Genomic DNA, 23,065 nt, shown 5'->3' with positions numbered 1-23,065 from the left:
CAAAGATGCAAAAAGAGAACTAAGCAAATAAATATAGTTTTTAAGGGACTAAGAAGACATCGAGGCAGCAGAGGAAACAAAAGTAAAACCAAAAGACAAAAAAATGAACCTACAGTAATTATCATCAGAGAGTTCTGAAAAAACATTGCCTCACAAAACAAGATAGGATACAATAAAAAGGAATCATCAGAGTGCAAAAGAAGAGTTTGTGAAATTAAAGATATAATAACCAAAATAGAAAACATTCAGTAGAACACTTGGAAGATAAGGTTGAGTGACTGTTCTCAAAAAGCCAAAAAAAAAAAAAAAAGGGGACTAGGGGGAGAAAAGGAAATTAGAGAACCAGTCTAATGTGTCCAACATCAGGAATTCCAGAAAGAGAAACTTAAAATAATAAAGAGGTGGAAATGATCTCACAACTGGAAGATATGTTTCTAGAGAGTGTCCAACACCATGCATTGAAAAACAAAAGCAAAAACCCAGCAAGACAAATACCATGAAACTTCAGAATACCAGGTATAGGAAAGATCATAAGTCTGCAGAGAGAAAGCCTATCACAAAGGATAGGAAACAAAAATGCCATTGGTGCCTATCACAAGGAACACTGAGGCCAAATGACAATATAGCAATGCCTTGCATATTCTGAGGTAAAAAGAATTCTCAGTCTATGTCTATAGCAAGCCAAGCTCTTCATAACATATCAGGGTGGAATAAAAAAATGTTCAGAAAAACAAAAACTAAAAACAACACACCTCCCACACACCCTCTCTCAAGGTGTCTGTGCTTAACTCGTGTTAACTGGAATTAGTGCTTCACCAAAACTGGTTTTTAGTTATCATGGCAAAACGAAATGGGAATCTAGGAAAGGAGAGAAGAGAAAATCAATCCCAGCAAGATATAGAAAATGAGTCATACGACAAGTATGCGATGAGCCTGAAAAGCAACCAATGTAGAGTGCAAGGGGTTTGGAGAACTTTGGGAGAAAAATCTCCAAGTGGGGGGTAGGGACAAGTGGGAGAATTCTAGATTATTTGATACACCTAACTTGTGGGAAACTGCATGAGAAGCATTTTACACCTCTGTCAGAGGACTTGAAAAAAAAGCGGTGATAGGTTCATAGAACACTAAGCGAATGGAGGGAAAAGACTATCCATTTTGGGGAGGGGGAAGTGGGAGGGAGATGTACAATAAACTAAAGGTAAATGCAGTAAATAAATAACCCCTTTATCTGTGGTTTCACTTTCCAGAGTTTCAGTCCCCCAGGGCCAAACACAGTTCAGAACAGATGATCCCCCTTCTGACAAGTGGTCAGAAGGTCAGTAGTAGCCTAACACTACATCACAATGCCTACGTGGTTCACCTCACTTAATCTCATCATGTAGGCATCTTATCGGTTCACATTATCACAAGAAGAAGGGTAAACAGAGTACAATAAGATATTTTTAGAGAGAGAGAGACCATATTTACATAACTTTTATTACAGTATATTGTTATAATATTGTATATTGTTATAATATATTTTATTATTAGCTATCGCTGTTAGTCTCTTACCGTGCCTAATTCATAAACTAAACTTTATCATAGGTATGTGTGTACAGGAAAAAATATTGTACCCATAGGGTTGGGTACTATCTGTAGTTTCACACATCCAGTCTTGAAATGTAACCCCCACGGATAAAAGAGGTCTACTCTGTAGCACTTATTGTTCAATAGCAAACAATATTTACATAGCCACAATAAGGTAAGCTCCGAACAGGAATCAAATGAACATGGTATCAATATGCTGAGAGGAAGTGGGGGGGATTAGAGAAAAGCTCCACTATCATCATATGAAACAAACAGATGATGTCTAAAATAGGTAAATCAAGAATTAACATATTAGCAGATTGTTCACAAATACGAGTGTACATTTTAAAAAAAGCTAAAAGACCTAGAAGTGGTTGCCAATGGATACAGAGAGAATAGGGCCTGGGGAGAATTCGAGATGGGTGCTGCTCGGTTGATTCTGTCTTTTGATCACATTTTTTTTTAAATTATGCTCATACAGAATACTTTAACAAATATAAAAAAATAATACTAAGTAGATGAATATATAGGAATAAGTAGATAGAAGAGACAGGAGAGGAGAATAAATAGTGAGGTAAGACAGTTTGAATAAATAACTGGAAAGGCTTATGTTGAAGCTAGAAGCCATGAGGAGAAACCCAGGCTGAGCCAGTACGGGTGCCCTTTTGCCAGAAATGGAAGAGCAGCACTGGGCAATCAGGGAAGAAAGAATCGCATTTTAGATTATGTAGGAACGATTCTGGCTTGGACTGAGAGAAAAAGAACATTGGAGCTATGGATAACGCACTGTCTTCTGGAGAGTCTGCAACAAAAAGAACCTGAGGTCACCATGAGCCCCCTCCGCATCACCCAAGAGGGTACGATCCACATCAGACCCCAGGTATTGATACTCCCTGGGGTTACGCAGGTATGTACACCAGCCCTGTCGGTAGACACACAAATTTACAAAGTAGGTTTTACACCTTCAACTGTACCTCAACTCTTTCCCATTGTATTTGGTCCTTGTAATGATCTACCTGAGCATAACTGTATCTGATAACTCTTCAGACTGTCAATGGTGACGCTATGTTGCCCCTAAGAATGATATTGGTGCCTTAGTCTTGAGAAGGTATACCTCTTAGAGAGATCATAAACTACAAGCCCCCAAGGAGAAATTAAGTCTTCAAGTAGTAGCAGAGGTGTCTCCAAAGCAAAGACCCGGGCTTGGTGTGGCACCTCACTGTGGGAGGCCAGACCCCGGTGCCAGGCTGAAACCGGGTCGAGCAACGGCTCCCTGTTGACTCAGCCAACCCGGTGGTTCCCCCTCCCATTCCCCCACTTGCAAGGGCATATGAAAGCCTTGTCAAGGCTGAGAAAGTTAATTCCTGAAGCCTGTGGTCTGTGGGTGTTGGCAGTAATGTTACCCCCCTTTTTCTAGAAAAAGAAATAGAAACAAACATGGGAACTGTGTTTTGCTAGCAATCTATCAACAAGGTCTTGCTGTGACCCGTTTAGAAAGTTCACAAGGTACACAGAACTAAATGTTTTGGCTGGCAGTGATCATGTGAAACCTGTTTATTCTTAGAATGACCTGATCCATAAGAGTCTTATATTATAAAAGATTGTGTACAGCAACAATAAAGCCGTCACTTGGGCCATCAGCCCAGGGGACCCTCCTGTTCCCAAACTGACTTCTCTTCTTTTTTTTTTTCTTACATTCCCCTACCCTCAGGACCCTGATCTCGGTGTTTGTTGCAACGGTCGCAACACCTCGCAGCCGTTCCCTGATCAGTGTAAGAGATCTCAGGTAGATCACTTACCCTGGCTGGGCATGAAGACCTTTCTTGAGATTGAGGAACTGGGCTAAATACACTGTCTGGCCCACTCCAGCTCTGATAGCTTAGCTGTATCTAAATTAAACTCTGCTGGAGGAGCTCAGCTGCCTCGTGGACAGAAATCTTCTAACATGGACACCCAGGTTGGTTCCCCCATAGGTCGGATGCCACTTTACAACATTTCAGGTTCTACTCAAAAGGCTTCCTCTTCATGCCACAGAGGGTCAGCTACTAAGTTTTCCAAATGTGCCTTGAATCATGCCCAATCAACTATCCTTTTTTACATGACTTTTCTTCTGATTTTAATAAATCCATAATGAAGAGCAAGTCATGAACTTCTACTAGTCACTTCTGGAATAGGCGTTTCCATGGCTAAGGCTGTTGTGTGGCATCCCTTGAAGCATCCCTGCTTGTCCCCTTTGAGTTGGATGGGAGATAAAGAGATTTTTATCAGCCCGGGATTAGTATATAAGACAATATTCCATACAGTTGCTAAACATTCTAGGTTGTGAAAAACAAACCACATAGACTTTTTAAGTTGCCCTTAACCTCTGGCTCCAGTCCTTTCTGTGCCACGTATTCTTGGCTGAGTTCGTACAAGCCTACTTGTTGAAAGCAGTTTCCCAGATGCCCAGCAGTGCTGCCATTTCCACTTTCCTGGTCCAGGGTAACCAAGACTTTCTGCAACCTGATTCCAGGTTTCCTTTGCAGCTTTTTTACGCTCTACACAAGATGGCTGCTCTCCGAACATATCATTTCTTGTCTTTACCCTTTTCCCCCAAATTCCAAACCTCTGGAATGCTTCTCCTTTACTCTATATTTGGAGGTTTTTGCACCTTTCCAAATACAATTCAGATCCCTCCTCCCACTCCCTGTACACTTGCCCCAAACCCCACTGGCTGAGATGCTGACTCTGCCCACTAGTTGCGGAAAACCTATCCCCTTTAGCGTTCCATGTTGCATACAAACCTCCATAGCTCTTCTTACATGATCTTGAACATTTCTTAATCTTTCCTCTATCTCTGCTAATCTTCTTACCAGGCTATAAATCCCTTAAAGGCAGAATATATATCTTAGACCTCGCTGTCCCTCCTGCAGGAGGAGGTACACCTCAATAAATGCTCCTTTATCTTATTATTATTGAATAAGAAGCATTTCAATAGGAGATATCCACCCTGGGTCGCGATGGATGTGAACAACACCCCTACTTTTCTTCAACTCTAAGATCATTTTTGCTCAACAGAGCCAGTCACCCACATTTGAAGACCTTTGCTGCCAGGATCCCAGAGCCCTGGGGTTAGCCTCGTCCTGCCAGACCCTGCCACCATACTCTATAGTCGGAGAGGCAGCATAAGCAGAGACAGGCACAGTGTGGTGGTAAACTGTGTGGGATCTGGAGTCAAGCTGCACTACGAAACTGTGATTTCACCTCCTTGAGCTTCTATTTCCTCCTGTGCAAGATTGGATAATATTAGTACCTACCTCCTAAGGTGTTCATAAGGATTAAATGACTTCATAACTGTAAACATTGCAAACTGTGAACATTGCCCAGCTTATAGTAAGCACTCAATAAATCTCAGTTAATATTATTATTACTTTTTTCTTTTAAGCTTGGGTCCAACTCTGCGTTTGACTATTAACTATCCTTTCCTTTAGTTTTCTCTCTTTTTTTTTTTTTTCTTTTGGTGGTGCTTATCCACTTCTGTGGCTCCTTGGCCTCCCCCATTTGCAAGCCCTATATGAAAGATTTGCCCCTTCAACATAATAAAAATACTTCTAATAACAAATGTGAGGCTTCTACAAGAAGGTACGGTACAAGTGTGACAGTTGAGTGAGATGAAGCATTTTTATGCGTGTGAGTGACTTCAAAGACTGGAAGATACTTTCTACTGTTTTTTTTTTAGAAACTCCATGCCTTCTACCATTATTTGTTTCTCAGGGCACTTGTTAACATTGGATCTAACGCATGAGTCCCCATGTTTCAGCAAATGTATCTTGTCAACTTCCCCTCCCTCCATGGTGTGAGATGGACAGGCTGTTTCTGAAAGAACCTGTCCCTTGACCATTGTAAGGGTTGAGATTTATACAGTGAGTAACCTTTTTCTCCCGGGGTTGAGATTTACATATTGAACGATTTCCCCACCCCCACCCCACCCCACCCCCACCCCACCCCCACCCCCGGGGTGGGGTGTGGGCTGTGAGCTGCCCTGCATGCTTTGAACTCAATCAGGGAAGGGGAAAGGCTGCTGGAGCTCTGTCACCAGGAGCCACTTTCACCTTGACTTTCACAGTTACTGTCAGTATAAGAGGAGAGAAATGACACAAGAAAATAGCCATGTACTTAAAAGTCACAGTATTCATCCAGGAGTCTTATGAACTATTTGCTACCGTAATGATCACCCAGTTTTCTGCTCAGTTGTCTGGGAAAGAAACTTACATCTGGGATATTGGGAGAGGAAGGGAGAGACAGACAGAGGGAGACACAGAGAGTGACAGAGAGAGAAAGAGAGAGAGAGAAAGGATTTGAAGAACTCCAGGAGAAATAAAACAGTATGAGCCCTCAGAGGCATCCTACGTCAGTGACAAGCCATGCAGCAGCCATTGTGTGGAAGGGTTTTGATGGCTTCATTCTCGAGCCACACAGCAGACCCAGAGCCGTGGGTCTGGGTGCACAGCAGCTGTGCTCTGCCTCTACCTGCTGTAACCAAGAAGATCCGTCCTTAAGGTGCCCGTGAGGCCACATTTTCATGAACTGCCTGAGCAATTGATAAGTCGTCAGTTGGGAAGTAGAGACATTCACAGGTTCAGACCTGAAGCTTGGTCCTTAAAATGAATTGGAAGCATCTGGCTGTTTTGCTGTCGGTAGGTAATGATGCAGCCGCCTCACACACCCAGATGTGATTCTACATTTCTGCAGCTGTTCTGGTGGGAGTTTCAACACCCAAAACATCTGCTGCTGGGACTCTGTGGCACAATTCTCACTCCATCTCTCTGGGTTCTTATTCTTTTCCTAGAAAATGTACTTTCTTTCCACTCGGTATTTTCCTACTTTCCAAAGGTGTTATTCCCAGCAAGGGGATACCCACCGAATTCTATGTAATGTGGAAGAGAAATCCGTATCATCTTCAAAATTCAGAGCCAAACTGAGGGGGTGTGACGCTAATTCATTTTATGAGGTTTGATGAGATAGAACATTACAGCCAGGCAAAAAATTTCATACTTTATGGCACACGTAGAAGAAACGGTTATAATGAAGTCACTTCTGTATGTTAAACACAATTGACAGGGGAACGCCTCTAAAGTCCAAAATGTTTATCTCCGGGATATTTGTCAACATCATCAAATTGCACACATAAAGCACTCTCAGTACTGCCTATTTAGTAGAAAAAAAAGACCCTTCTCAAGCCTGATGCCTCAAACGTTTTAGGTGTTATTACAAACTGACATACTAGTTTTGAAGAGCAACAGGAAATATTGAGTCACAAGATATTCATGCACTTTGACCCAGTAATTTCTGGGAATTTATCCTAAAGAAATTATCTTATATGTGGAAAAGTCTTACTATAAAGATGCTTATCACAGGACTTACTATGATGAAAACATGGATTTGATCTATTGCCCCAAATATGGAAATAGTTAAATAAATATGGTGTCTCTATTTCTATAGGATACCTGGAAAATCAAAACGGGAGACTGACAAATGTTCAGTGGCCCAGTCAGCAATTAAAAAGATATTTACCGAAGTAATAATACTGAAATGCTTCTGACATACATTCAGTGGAAAAGCAAAATACAAAGTTGTTTGTGTTTGTGCTTAGAATCCTATCAAAACTTAGCACTTAAAAATGACCCAAAGTAATTGCTCCAAAACAACAATAGCTATTGTGCTTAAGTGGGAGAATTATGGGCAATCTTTTTCTTTTCTCTATTTTCCGAATTATTTAGGAAGGGGTTATATTACTTGAGTCAACAAAAAGACCAAGAAAAAGGCATCCCTACATTGTGACCAAGACATGAAATCTGCCAAGGTAAGTAAAGTTGAAGAAAAGCAACAGCAAGGAGCCTGAGGCATATCTTGAAAAGAAATCTGGACTAGTGGACTTCAGAGGGAGACCTATTTCTCTGTCACAATCTCAGTTTTTGGCCAATTTTCTCCAGAGTGTTAAGGAATCCAAAGTGAAACTAACCCAACATTCTGACTGCCACCTGACAAGGGTTGGAAATGCAGTGACAGACTATGAGAAAGCCAATCCTGCATCATATGAAAGTTCGTGAATAAGCACAAACGGAGAGACTCATTTCTCTTCATTTCAGGGAAAAACTTGGAACAAGACTCCTCTCCAAGTTCCATCAGGTAACTTTTCCAAGCCCGTGAAACTTGGGAAGGGTGAATATAGCACTTCTGTCTCTCTACACCCACGTCTTTGCCAACCTCATATTAAGCCTGAAGGAGAAAACAGATCCAACTAACATTACTTGGGACCTACTCTTTTTTTTCCGCTCATATTTTAAAATAGTACATTGATTTTTTAATATCCCAAAATAAATTGCTATTTCTTAGCCTTTTGGGGGACAGCTTTAATTTAGGAGGGAGAAGGGATGATTGAGTGATAATAAACTGATTAGTCTCAGGATTTCTCAGGGAAATGCTGACCCAGCATCATGGCCCTCACACATGCCATTATAATTCTTTGATTTCCTGTCACGGCAGACAGTTCAAAAACGGAAAGTAAATAGGAGACATGGAAAATCAATGTGAGGTGCTGAATTGTTCCAGCTGCTGAGGTCTGTTAATTACATCATATTTTTATGGAGACATTCAGCTCAGACTCGCCAAGTGCCCACATCTGGAGGCTGTTGTGTGCCATCCTGTTGGGGCAGCTCTTCTCCCCCAGCATCTTGGTTAACTGCAAAAGGACAAGCTACCCCAGGAAAGCCTGCTTGTACAGACCAACTCTCTGAGGCAGAATCCGGAGATCGTAGTGTCTTCCGTTACCATAGAGATAAGAGGGGTTGGGAGCTGGAGAGGGGCCACTGGAGTGGCAGGAAGCGGGTTAGTCAGTATGCACAGTGTGAACCCAAGGAAAATGAAAGTCTGTTCTACTTGGATAGACAGGCCTTGGTGGGCTAAGTGGGAGAGAGCTGAGAAGAGTTGAGAGACCACAGGGAGCAAGCAGAGAGAAACAAGGCTAGGGAGCGAAACGCAGGGCTTAACGCTGTGTGAAGAGCCAACCCACTGGGGAGCCACAGTGGATTTCCAAGACAAAGTCCTTCGAGCACCTCCTCTCTTGCCAGGGCAGTAAAAGCAAGCTCACAGCACGAGCATGAACTTCATGAATCGTTTCAATAAAGGTCCTTCCACACTTCCTTATAATTTGGACCCTTCCAGAGTCCCTTCTGGTTTCCCTTCCACCTCACCATCCTCTATTCTTTCTTTTTTTCTTCTCTCACATCTTTCCAGAAGATTCTGAGCCCCTTCTTTTTTTTCATCTTTATGCATGGTAGGACTGGCTTCTTCATCCAGACAACTCTAACTCATCACAACCCATTCTCCTTCCCTCTTTTTGTTTTTCTCTCTACACCACCTCCTTCCCTCATTACCTTATTGCTATTTTTTCCTAATTGTACCTTCATACACAAATAGCTGGAGGTTAGCTGGATGAAAGGGAAATCCAGTGCTTATCACAGATGGTTTAAGATATTTCCTAGGGGCACCTGGGTGGCTCAGTCGGTTAAGCATCCAGCTTCAGCTCAGGTCATGATCTCACAGTTCCTGAGTTTGAGCCCCGCATCAGGCTCTGTGCTGACAGCTCAGATCCTGGAGCCTGCTTTGGATTCTGTGTCTCCCTCTCTCTCTGCCCCTCTCCTGCACTCTCTTTCTGTCTCTCAAAAATAAGTAAATGTTTAAAAAAAAATTTTTTTTTTAAAAAAGACATTTCCTAAGTCCAGTCCCTGCTTCCCACCTCCCCATTCCCTGCCCCAACAGGTGAGACTGTCACAAGCAAAGTTTTGGCCCAGGCCTCTATTCTTTAGAGAGACCCCAAGGGTTCTACATATATTTTATTTATAACCCATTATTTAAATATGTATTTCAAATGTGTGACATCTATCTCATACTCTATCTGCCCCCACAAAAGTTGCACATTTTATTGTAAGTTAAATGTACATGTATGTACATGTAAATGTAATATAGCAAATGTGTATTGCATTACAATTTTTGTGTAAATTCAATGTAAAGTGTAAGTTTAAAAACTTACAGATTTTAATGACCTGAGCCGAAATCAAGAGTTGGATTCTCAACTGACTGAGCCACCCAGGCGCCCAGTTCTGGTTGTTTTTTGAGTGGCTTGTCTGTGAGAGGAATCTAAGCACACACTGAGCATCATCAGTGATCCAACTTGAAAATATAAATTTCCTGCTACTCCATGTATAAGAATCCAGATCGGTTTGGTTAAGCTCTCCCACTATTGCAAAGCCAACTGTAAACAAACTTATAAATTGCGAGTATTTATCTGATTCCAAAAAGCTGATCTAACACTTGGAACTGTTTTTGTAATTCCCCAATATCGAGTGCTTGCATTCATTCAAATGCTTTCATTTTTGTAATTTACTGAAATTTGAAATAAAACAAATGTGTACTAATAAACTGTCATTTAATTGGCTTTCTATATTAAGACTTCCATTTACATTTCATTTGAAAAGAAATGCTTTGCTACAAAAAAAAAAAAAAAGAAAGAAAAAAGTGGTGAGAGCCCCTGGCTTCACCCGCTGCCCCCTCCTCCTGGCTCCACCAACGGTCCTTGCTTTTCCAGGCTATTCTCTGTTCCCTAGTCTCTTCCTTTCAGACTTGATCCTACAACTCTGTCCTGCTCTAACCTGGTAAATAGACTCACACTGAGGTGGTCTTAACCATGATTTAAGGGATTACTCCTGTGTAGGAGGGGAGGGAGGAGATCTGCATTGTACCCTAAACTGCTCAAGTCCCAGGGAACCAACATAAAGGAGCACATCATCCACAGTGAAATTCTAGGCACTTTTGAGAAGAGTCTGTCAGAAGCAACTCTTAGTTAATCTCTACCTTTCAGTGTCTCTCAGACCACCAACCCTTCAGTGTCTCTCAGACCACCATCAGAGAGAGACTTGCCTCAGAACCCCTTGCGAATGAAGCGCTTGTGGGAAAGGCAGGCTCCGGCGACCCACTCCCAACCATCTGGAGGTTAGGATCTGAAGCTGCCTTTTTAGCAAATAATTCTTCACTTTGAAGTTCAAGGGTCACCCCCATCAATCTTCCACGCACTGGTGCAGAAGGCATGAGTTGAGTGAGGATATGGGGTGCTGCCTGCCCGCCCTTTGCCTGGATTGAAAGATACAGACTTAAGAGGCAGCCCGGGGAGGCACCAGAGCAAAGAGAAGCATGCAAGCAAGACGACAAACGCAGAGAGAGAGAGAGAGAGAGAGAGAGTATAAAACCCAGGGAGCAATTTCGAACAGGACAAGAAAAAGAATTCCAATTTCCCTTTCTCCAGCTCCAAGTTCATCGGTCAGCGTTGGCACAGCGGAAGTCCACTGGGGACAGTGTGAACAATGGAGGGAGCCCAGCTCCTGGCACGTCCTGGAGGAAATGGTAGCATGAAAGTACAGTGCTGTGCAGGGCAGTAAATACAGACATGGCCCTGGGGACAGCTCTGTCCACCCATGCGGAAAGGGTTTCTGGGACGCACTTCCCCATCAACCCTTCTCCCAGGCTGGCCCAGAATTCCTGAAACCCCCGGCGGCCCAAGTACTTGACCAGAACCAGCACATCCCTGTCCTGGCACCTCCTGAGGCTGTCATTCGTACCTCCGTTCTTCCTTCATAAAAATCCACCGTGCACTCCAAAAGAGTAACTAGGACACTTCGTTTTTATTCCACATGCATCTCATTTGTCTTCAGTAGGTTCTTCCATAATCTCATCATTATTGCTATGGCCCTCGGAGGACAGCTGACTTGCATTAATCAGCCGAGCCCCTCATCGCTCACCAGATTCTTTACACTTTTACCATGCCCTGGGGCATCCTAACTTACTTGAAAAATTAATAAACCTCCCCCTCTTATCTTACCTTATTAATGTCTGTCTTTGTAACCCATTATCCCCGCATATCATCAGAGATCACTGGAGGGCGCAGTGGTCACCAGCTTGCTCCCCTCATTCTATCCTAAAGCCAGAACACCACCCCCTGAATGGCCAGGAAGAAAATGGCTTTCATGGGCCAGCAGGGTATTTGTTTACCAGCTCAATGGCACAGTGGATGGAAAGCAGAAGAATTCTTCGGCTGCAGCTCAAGGCCATTAAAGTCCATTAAGTTGTTCTCTCTTCCCCACCCCCTCTCCCCCTCTTTTGTGCACCCTAGTAAATCTGACTCATTAGCTTTAGATGTTTTGAAATACTGGTACATTAATCACTTGTGTTTGCACACTGTTTATGTGGGTTGTTGGTCATGGTCTGTAGTTATACTGGCTGTCTCCCTTGCTTACTTAAAGGTACAATCCAATTGAAAATAAAGATTTTTGCAGGTTTGCTCATTACACACAGTGTCGGCAGCTGGTGAGTGTCTTTTGCAATTCATCAGAGGCCTCCCAGACCACCTGCTCTCGGCATCCTGCAAACAGCTGGTTCTGGGTAAGTACCATAAGCTATTACCTTATACAATAAATAAATAAATAAATAAATAAATAAATAAATAAATAAATGGATGGATGGATGGATGGATGGATGGATGGATAGGCAAATAAATAAATACATTCAATTGCCAGCCTTGAAGCATTGCTTCTTGAAGGGAAAAGTCCATTCTGAAAAGGGAAAAATACCTCTGGCCCACACCTTCTTGGTGTCATTTAAATGAAAAAAGGGGGAGGGAGGTGATGACCCCAAAACTTCCAGTGGAAATATTTTGTCATTTGAGGACCAAGGCGGTCAAGAAAAGGACTCTACAACAGGCTGGCTGGGTAGTTTGGTTTGGTACAAAGAATGAGAGGTAGGGGGTAGGGGGTGACTTGATTTTAATTACTGGGTTTTTCTTTTCTGAAAAAGTCATAGGGAGGCTTTGCGAAGCCTGAGCTAAGGCCTCCAGATGTCCCAGGAAGAAGAAATCAACCCCTGTTTCCAAGATTGCCACTACTTTTGATTTTTGTGACACTTTACCCCAGTCTTTGACCCTGAGAATGAACTGGGTGGCCATGCTCTACTCCTGTTCTGACCCTGCAGCCTGAGGAAAGCCTAGGGACAGCAGGAGCCCCATGGCCAGGCACTTGCAAGGAAGAAGGACAGGATGTGAGAATGGGTAACTCCTAGGCTGCGTGTAGCAGAGCTTAGCAAGACAGAAACAAGAAGATGGTTGGTGGCCTGGGGGGCGGGGGGAGGGGGAGACGGACATTCAGCAGGGTGTCATTTTGAGAGATTTCTAAGGCTATCATGGATAGCCTGCGACTTCCCTCAAGTCTACTTGGAAACTTTCTAACTTGGGGCTGGGTCTTGCAAACATCACCCAATACAGCTATGATCCCCCAAATCATTTACTCCAGTCTCCATGGGTCAGTCAAAATTTAGTTATGTCTTTTGACTTGTTCTTGCAAAACTGGAAAGGCATACTGACATACGACAGGCACCCATGTGACTCACTGTTTGTGTGTGTGTGTGGGGGGGGGTGTTAATTTTTTTTAATGTTTACTTTTTAATAAAGAGACAGAGTGCGAGCAGAGGAGAGACAGAAAGAGAAGGAGACACAGAATCTGAAGCAGGCTCCAGCCTCTGAACTATCAGCACAGAGCCTGACGTGGGGCTTGAACCCACAAACTTTAAGATCATGACCTGAACCAAAGTCAGATGCTTAACGACAGAGTCACCCAGGCACCCCTATTTGACTCACTGCTTACGAGCTTTGCCAATCAAATGCCTGAATGAAGCTGTTAGAAATCATTATTTTTATCTTATGGTACGCAAAATTCTAATAATTTAACTTTATTAGATTAGTTTTATTAGATTTATTAGCAGCTTTATATTTTTTGTTACCTTTTGTCAGCAAGAGTATTTATGGGTTGAATTAACACGAGGAACTGTTTTCCATTTTACCAAGTTGAAAATGAAGGCGCATCTATATTCCTACGTTTTTTTACTTGAATCCCTCAAGAACTATGAAGGGAGTACCTGCTCTATGTGGTGGGGAAGCGAGAGTATCAGCATCAACCAGGGGGCTTGTCAGAGATGCAGACTCCCTGAATCAGAGTGTGGAGCTTAACATTTAAGATCCCCAAGTGACTTGTTTGCACATTAAAGTTGACAAGCTCTGCTCTCATATGCCCTTGATTCTTTCTGGTCAGAAGTATCTGATAGAGATGGCCACCAGCCATATCAATACTGAGGTGATCACAAGAATTTGAATAAGCAAATGTGAACCAAACAACTTCCTCACCTACGGGAGAGAGGACTTTTGAGTCCGAAGAATCTGGGCTTTCTTTCAGACTCTGCTTCTTAGTAGGATCCTGACTTGAGGAGAGTCACTCTTCTGAGGCTTCGTTCCCTCATGGAGACTGGAGATAACAGCAACTCCACTGCCTGCCTGCAGGACAGTTTCCAGAATAAAGGAGAGCCTTTGTGTACAATCACACGGGAAGCTCCAAAAATGTTATTATGTATGTATAATTAAATCATAGTCACCACAGCACTAAGTGGTAGGATGTTGGAGGTGGAACAGCTGGATCAGCCCAGGGGATGAGGATGAGGCCCTTCCCCCAATGGTCGGTGGGGGGTGGGGGTGGGGGAGAGGCCCTGGTGGTTGCAGGGCTCCAACTGCTAACATTTTCACGGGTGGAAGTGAGTGCACTGGCCCTTGCGGCATCTCTGGCCCTCAAGAAGTATGCGGCCTATGTTAAATAAAAGGAATTGAGTAGTCCTTGCTGGGGGCCTTTGACTTCTTGAAGAAAGATTATGACAAGCTCGGGATGACTATTGGACAATTCATGCAAACTTGTGAAAGCCTGATGGCCTTCTAGGCCACATTTAAGAAAGTGCTGATCTCTTATAGCCCGTGGGCAGGCAGACAGAATGATCAGGTTCGGAACTTAATCACAAGAGTGGCAGAGTTCCAGAGAAAGTCAACATCTCCTCCTGGAAGGTTTCTTCTGCCAAGATCAGGGCCCTAATAGAGAAAGTGTCAGACTCTGGGACGTGAGATGGGGATCTCTAGTAATGCAGATGAGAATTTTCAGCTCTCTCTCAGACCCCCTTGGGTCCCTGGATCTACAGACAAGGCCCACACCCCTTTGTTAGAAATAGTACCCCCAGGGGCACCTGAGTGGCATAGTCTTTGAGTGTCTGACTTTGGCTCAGGTCATGACCTCACAGCTTGTGGGTTCAAGCTCCGCATCAGGCTCTGCGCTGACAGCTCAGAGCCTGGAGCCTGCTTTGGAATCTGCGTCTCCCTCTCTCTCTGCCCCTCCCCTGTTCATGCTCTGTCTGTCTCTCAAAAATAATAAATAAACATGAAAAAAAAAGAATTCCAAAAAAAAAGAAATAGCACCCCCCATTTGCTTGAAGATCCCTCAGAGATCTCAAATGAAGCAGGCGTCTCTATTAGTGCATCAGGAGCCCCCAAGGCTACCCCCAACATACACCAAGTTTGATGATGTGCTAGGAGGACTCATAGGACTCAGCATATCATTGTACTCAGTTACAGTTTATTATAGCAAAATGATGTAAAGCACAATCAGCAAGGGAAAAGGTGCACGAGGTGAAGTGCTGAGGAAACCAGGTGCATGCTTGCAAGGGCCCTCTCCCACAGGGGTCACACAGGATGCACCTGGTTCTCCACCAGCAAGTTGTGACGACACATGCGAAATGTTACCAACCCAGGAAGCTCATCGGAGACTCAGTGCCCAGAGCTCTTATGGGGGGGTGGGGGCTGGTCATCTAAGCAGTCTCTGCCGGGCACATACCCAAATTCCAGAATCCCAGAAGGAAAGCAGGTGTTCAGCATAAACAATGTGTACCAAGAGTATACGCACAGTGAGCCAGTCTTATCAGTTCTAGGAATGGTGGGAAGCCTCCCAGAACCCAAGTTCCCAGATGCCAACCCAGGGCCAACCTCGTAAGCAAGGCTTTCAAAGGATACCAGTCGCACTTTGGGAGCCTGGAGCAAGACCTGGTAACCATTTCTCCCTTCTTAGCTGGTGAAATATATTGGTCCATAGAGGGCACTGCAGTGACACTGCCTTAGCTGCAGGAAGGGACTTCTCTTTCTAGTCCCATTGTGCCATTGTTCTTTGGCCTGGCTGCCGGCAGATCGGCATGCAGGAAGCCTGGTGATACTCACTCTCCAGCCCTCCTGGATGACCTCCACCATCCTCCCTGCCTTGCTGCCAATCTCCAACCCTCCCCAGAAGGCTGTTCCTGCAGACCAAGCTCCAGCTGTGCCACCTAGTAAGTCTCTTCTTCATGAGCACACTGTGTTCCCATGGTAGCCATGCCCTTTCCGTGGAGGTCTGGGTCCAGAGGGTCTGGAAGGAAGAGAACAGAGGACATGTTTCTTCTAACTTCTCGGTCCTTCCTTATTCATGCTTCCTCAGCCCAGCAGGAGTAGCTGCTTTCCACATATGCTATTTCTATACTCCTTAGAGTCCTCTTTTATTCCTTTTGGTAGTCGAATATCTTTTGCTAATTAATAATTCTTTAGATTAAATATTCCCTATTTAAATTACTTGTGCGGTTTCAATCTCCTAACTGGACCCTGATTGAGGCTGTGCCTTAAAAGACAATGCTTGTCCCCATTGCCCCTCCTGGAAACCAGACAGATTATGAGGTTAGATCTCAGCACCCCCTAACTGGGATGTGCTGGATCAGCTAAGGGAGAAAAGGGACTATATGCCAAAAGAGCTGCAAGATCTGGCCAATATGTACCAGCAGGCATAGGAAAGGATACTAGTAGGTGGGGGCATGGAATACAAAGTTGAATTAAGGTGAGTTTATCAGCATGGACTACTCTCCCGTGATATACAAATCTAGGCAAATACCCCTGCTAGGATGCTAGGATGACTCTTAGAAGTTTGGAAAATGTGTAACCCATGGCCCAATGGATTAGAAATACCAAAACTGATATATCAAGTGGCCTGGAAAGGCATCTCAAGGCTCAGAGAAGTGGGTATGCATATACTAGTAAAAGGACATATACTAGGTAGGTCTGGAAACTCCCCATTGCCAGCAATGTGCCTTAGGAGGTCCCAGAGGATGCCCTTCTACCAGAGAGAAGGAATGTGCTTGGGAGAGGAGCATGAGCATTGCTGAGAAGCTTCGTGGTGGCTATCCTCTGTAGCCCAGGCTGAGAGTAGGAAACGCCATTACAGAACTGAACTCATTGAAAACAATGGGAATTTTGAAATAATAGAGGTCTAGTGGCAGCATCGCACCATCCAAAGCAATTATCACAATAAAAGCAAAGTCAGAGTAGCAGCCGGGAACCTCAGAGAGCTATGGATATGGTAAATAGAACATAGTGTTCCTAGGGATGGCCAGCAAGGGTATTGCACAAATTATCCCACTAAAGGAAATCAAGAATGAATCATCAAAAGTCTGCAGGCCCAAATAAAAGGTCATGATTGCTCACCAGGCTTCTGTACCAGAGCTTTTGTTTCTAGAACAACTGAAAGAGAAGTCAGGTCCCCAGGAAAAAAAGGCATTGGAAAAGCACAGCAACTATATTCAGTAGTAATTCTCCCAGTTGTTCCCCCAAAGTGACCTATAGCCATTTAGTCACAGAGGGATAATAGGATATTACAAGTGTCATTGGATCCAGAGTCTGAGTTGACTTTGATTCCCAGGGATTCGAAGCACCATTGTAATTTCTGTTGTAATTGAAGAATATGGAGTCCAGTTGTGAGCCCAGGTGCAGCTCCCTGTGGGTCCACTGGGTCCATAGATTCATCCAGGGATCATTTCCCCATACCCAAATATAAAACTAGAATGGGCATACATGATAAATGACAGAACCCTTATATCAGATTCTTGACCTGTGGAATAAGAGCTATTGCAGTGGAGAAAACCACGTGGAAACCTCTGAAATGTCCCCCCTGCCTTCCTCAATAGCAAACATATTTTTTAAAAAATCATATCCAAAAGAGAATGGCAAAAATCAGTGCCCATTCAGGAATATATTCAGGAATGGTATCCCCATTAATTCACCACTCTAGACCCTATAAAACCTGTATTGATCGTGGTGGATGACAGTGGACTACCACCAGTGGTGTGCTGGTCAGTGTTTCCAAGGTTTGGGGGAGGCTTGTAGACTTTGCCAAGTTTCGTGGTGTAATGCTCCCACCAAAGGCTTAACAACCATCTCCCAAGGCTCCTCAAAATGTAAGTCAGTGCTCATGGGCCAGCACGGGGCTGCTTCAGCACACAGATTACCACAGACATGACCAAATAGAAGTCTCCATTGCAGCCACTGTACCACTTGTGGTATCTTTAACACGATCTTCAGCATATCCATAGCTATTAAACCAGCTAACTTTTTTCCATCCCTATGGGAAAGAAGGATCAGAAGTTGATGTTCCCACAGGATGGATGGTAGTAAACAGTTACCCTCCTCCCCCAGGGCCTTGTTAAATCTCTGTTAACACCTCAGGGCCTCTGTCATAACATGGTCCGAAGGGACTTGGGCATTCTGGAGATTTCACATAATATCACGTTGGTCCACAATGCCAGTGATGTCATGTTAATCAGCTGGATTTGTAGAAAGTGGAAAGTGTCTTTGGAGTATCTTGGTAAGAGACATGAGCTCCAAATGTCGAAGAGAAGTTCTAAGAGGATTCAGGAAGCCACTATCTCAATGAAGGGTGTTTAGGGGTCAGGTAGACTGGGGAATGTTGGGGAACATGCCTTCCAACCTGAAAAACAAGGTATAATTTATACCTTTTTAAATTCCTATTGTTATGCAGGTGCAATCCGCAGTGCTACCTGGCCAGATGATCCAGCAGAGAGTCTGTGGCAGGGGGAAAAAAACACCATGCACTAAGTAGGTGACATAATATCCCACCGGGAACTGCCTTGTCCAAGGTTGCCCTCTCCTCTGCTGAGAGCAGTCCACAGTCAATGACTAGCTGATGTAGAAATATAAAGTCTTAGCCCTGACTTCGACCTGGGACAATTCTGAAGAGTTATGTCCCAACCAAATTCTCCTGAGAGCTCCCTGGAGAGTCAGCTGAAGCCTCAGATGCAAATGGCTCAGAGGGCCAGCCTCTCCCCGTTTGTTTCTGTCATCCTCTGTTCTTTACAGATGTGTTTCTCAGAAGCACGCCCCAAGAAACCTGGGCAGAGTATGCAACCCTTTATCTCAGAGTCTGTTTCCAGGGAACCCATTCTAAGAAAGCCTCCAATGGAATTCTGAATCCCACTCTTTATCTAGAGATGTTCTGCTTTTTAATCTTGATTTCCCATTGTTTGTGTTATTGTTACTGCTCGGTGTTTCCTGGTGAGATTTCCTCTGAAGGAAAAAAAATGGCAAAAGTAGAATCTGTCAATGGCTCACACTTGAAGGGACACCTTGGGCTTATTGCCTTGTAACTAACCATAGCCTGCTGAAGCTTGATCTGGAGTTTGGACTTTGCTACAAAGCCCGGGATGGAAACTATGTTGTCTTTCCATATGCCACTGGCAGAGCCTTCTAGTAGAATTTCAAGAAGTATTCTGAGGTCATATTTATAAAAAAACAAATAAACAATGAACATAATCAATTAATATTAATCACTCAAGTAATTAATAAATTTAGTTAATTAAACTTAATGATGTCAACCTTGACTCTGAAGTAAGGAGTAGTGGCAGCATATGTGACATATATTTGCAGGACTGTTCTAGAAGTTGTGTTAGGCTAAGCACTGGGAACTAACGTGAGCAGAGGAAAACTCCAGAGTAAAACCCAGAACTGCTATAGAATCAGATGCTCCAGGAGAAGCATGGGCTGTTTTATGGGAGTAGAACTCCTGGATTACAGGCAGGCAGAACAGGTCTTCCCATGAAAGAGCTTCAAGTATTAAATCTATGTGGCCATCAGAATGGAGGCAGCATGGACTCTCTTGACCTGCAGGGTACTGAACCAGTTGCTCTAGAATCCAGACACAACTGGGGTACCAAATGTACACTTCCGTCTGAGGCCATGCTGACCTAAGACTTCCCAGGAGCAGGAAGGGTCAGACTGGCCACAGGAATCATGATGAGATAAAAATCAGTCCTACTTATAACCCAAAGGAGTCAACTAAAAAACTGAAAAGTTTTAGGACTACTTGAGAACCCCAAAAGATTACTATTTCAAAATAAATAAAGGTATATGAGGCAACTGGGTGGCTCAGTCGTTTAAGCATCCAACTCTTGACTTCGGCTCAGGTCGTGATCTCACAGCTTGCGAGTTTGAGCCCCACATTGGGCTCTGCGCTGACAGTGCAGAGCCTGCTTGGGATTCTGTCTCTCACTCTCCTTCTCTCTCTCAAAATAAATAAACATAAGCTTTAAAAAATAAATAAATAAATGTATAAAAATAGCATTTTCGAATATGCTATAAAACATAGAAAGCAGATCTCACATTATATGTGTATGTGTGTGTGTGAACGTGTGGGTGTATAGCTATTTAGTTTGGGATATAACTTCATATATATATATATATATATATATATATATATATATATGAACATATATACACATATATATACATATATATATGCACACACAGAACCTCTAAGGTACAAAACCTTTGCCAGTGCTGACCTGCTGCCTTCACATCTTTACTGCCTCTGCTCTGGTCTTTACTATAAAGTGGCTGACAGCTCTTAGCTGCATCATCCTGGCCCCTGTGTCAGCTGGTTCTGGCAAGATTTGGCCAATGGGAGGCACTGCTGGGAGATTAGAAGGATAGGAGAAGGAAGAATTTAGGGTATTTTACCTCCTCCTTCTGTGCCTTAGGAGACACCTCAGTAGTGAAGGTGCTTCTCCATTGTTCCAGCTCCCACCAGACTCTGCCTTCAAGCAGCCAGCTTCCGCAGGTGACCTTGCCACAAGCTCCAGGAACACTGCCTCCCGCCTCTGACTCTCCAGCCTGGGAGCGGGTACTCCCGCTGTTGCTTATCTCCCAGTTGCCTCGCTGTCCTGTTTCCCTTCTGAGCTCTTTGACCACCCATGGAACTAACTGCCAGTGTTTAATTCCATGGATTTGAATACTCAGATGGTTTCTGTGTCCTGCTTAGACACCAGCTGTTTTGAAAATTTTTTAAATTTACTAAGGGTAAAAAGAAGATGTAATTATTAGAAAGACTAGTTTGCTAGCTGCAGCTTCTCACGCCCTGATTTCATCTACACCCTCCTCAGGCAGCTCACTGGCTAAACAGAATGTGTTAACACTGACCATCCTGCCTCCAGACCAGGGTGTAGAGGGAGGATCCAAACAATGACTAGGTAAAAAATACAGTGAAACTCTACATAACTATGTAGAATAAATAGCCATTCAGGAGAGAAATGTCCCATTCAAAAAGAACCAGTGTGGTACCTGAGCAGTAATTCTCCCAACAGCAACAAAAAAGAGGGACTGAAACTAATATGTAAGGAATAAAGAAAAGTTTAAATGATGGTTTAATCTGGAAGTAAAGGAAGTTTTTAGACAGCAGCTACTTTGCATTCCCAGGGTAACCAAAGAAATGGAATGAAAGATGATGGAGCAAGATAAACTTGGATGGAAAGGCAATTAGAAGAGTTAAGTGAATATGCCTGAGACAAATAATAGCGTAGAATTCTAAGATGCTATTAGAAGCAGAATTAAATCGATAGAATCATGACGATAGTAGCATAGAGCACAGGTTTGTGAAAATCACCTACAATGGATGGAGAAAGAATTAAAAAGATAAAAACAATTGGATGGAATATGGTTTATGTGGCAGACCAATAATGGAGATCTAATATATAAGTAACTTCTATGCCTGGAGGAAATAACAACAACAACAAAAAAGCAATGACAATATCAAAATTCACAACAGAAGAAAATCTTTGTGAAATAAAAGAAGATTTGTATATAGAGCTCAGAAGGCTCACTCTATCCTAGCTAAAATAATAATAATAAACTCACAGCAAACCAAATCTGGCAAGTTGTTGAATTTCATATATGGAGAAAGTATCCAATAAGCATCCAGGCAGAAACAATAAGTTATTGACATAAGAAAGAAATTAGATAACTCTCAAACTTCCCTCGAGAAACATGAATGGCAATAAGTAGTGGAGCACTGTCTAGAATATGCAAGGAAAAGAGGTAGACCTACCATGTACAAAGTTACATGTATAATTTACATACATGTAACTTTGTATTGTAATATGTATAATATGTATATTTATAGGCAAGTGATATACATATATATTATAGGCACACAGGTGTGTGTGTGTGTATACAAATATTATATGTACATATATTACATACAAATATATATATACTACTTGTATATATACAAATATAAATACATATACTATATATATACACATATACTTATATATACAGATAATATACATATTCTACTTATAACCATATATGTATATACGCATATTTTTATGTGTATAAAAAAGTAAATAATCCATGCTATTTAAAAAAATTTTTTTTAATGTTTATTTATTTTTAAGAGAGAGAGACACAGAGTGCGAGTTGGGGAGGGCCAGAGAGAGAGGGAGACACAGAACCCTAGGCAGGCTCCAGGCTCTGAGCTATCAAGCACACAGCCAAACCTGGGGCCCAAACTCAAAAACGGTGAGATCAGACCTGAGCTGAAGTCGGACGCTTAACCGACTGAGCCACCCAAGAGCCCCAATAATCCATGCTATTTAAAAGGAATAAATAACTTTAAAGGAAGATGTAATAAATTCAGAAATATAAGTTTAAATACATTATTTGAGAAAAGAAGCAACAACTTAGAGTATATATACCTTTGAAAAGAGCACAAAAATCAAGGAAGCTAAAAAAGTATAAAAGCTACAATTAAATAGATATTTAATTAGTTACCTTTTTTCAAAAATTACTTTTAATGAGTTTCTATGTTACAGAAAAGTTGAAAGGATAGTATAGGGAATCCCTACATACCCTTCTCCCAGACATTCACTGAAGCTTCACAATTGTCTCAATAGTGTCCTTTGTAGCAAAGAATCAAATCCAGGACCACATGGTCTACCCAGTCATGCTGAGTGTCTAGTTTCTTTTAATCTGGAACAATTCCTATGTGTTCTTAACTTTCATGATCTTGACATTTTTGAAGATTATAGGCCAATCATTTTGCAGAATGTCTCTCAGTTTGGATTTGTCCAATAGTTCCTCATGATTAGAGCCAGGTTTTGCATTTTGCCTGGAATTTTACAGATAATGTGTTCTTTTTACTGCACCCTGCTGGGCAGCTCACAATATCCATTTGTGCTCTTACTAGTGGTGTCAGCTTTGATGACTTCATTAAGCTGGTATCTGCCAGGTATCTCCTGCAAAGATACTTCTTCCCTTTTGTAACTGATAAGTATTTTTATAGCAGATACTTTGGAATTATGTAAACGTTTCTTCCTCAGTACACTCTCACACCCTAACTTTAGCATCCATTGATATTTCTGGTGTGCCTTATCATGATGAAAACTGCCATATAGTGATATCTCTATT

The 23,065-nt window shown here is 42.7% G+C and overlaps 1 long non-coding RNA gene across 1 annotated transcript; it reads left to right on the top strand.

The window, feature by feature from the left end:
• The first annotated feature begins 1,524 nt into the window (after nt 1-1,524).
• On the top strand, nt 1,525-7,913 carry LOC122204012. Its single transcript, XR_006195437.1, has 3 exons — nt 1,525-2,473; nt 3,278-3,523; nt 7,326-7,913. It is a non-coding gene; the product is annotated as an uncharacterized LOC122204012 (long non-coding RNA).
• The last annotated feature ends 15,152 nt before the right edge of the window (nt 7,914-23,065 follow it).

This window comes from Panthera leo, chromosome D3 (assembly GCF_018350215.1).
Source record: "Panthera leo isolate Ple1 chromosome D3, P.leo_Ple1_pat1.1, whole genome shotgun sequence".
Lineage (NCBI taxonomy): Eukaryota > Metazoa > Chordata > Mammalia > Carnivora > Felidae > Panthera > Panthera leo.
This window is presented reverse-complemented; position numbering and strand designations above follow the sequence as displayed.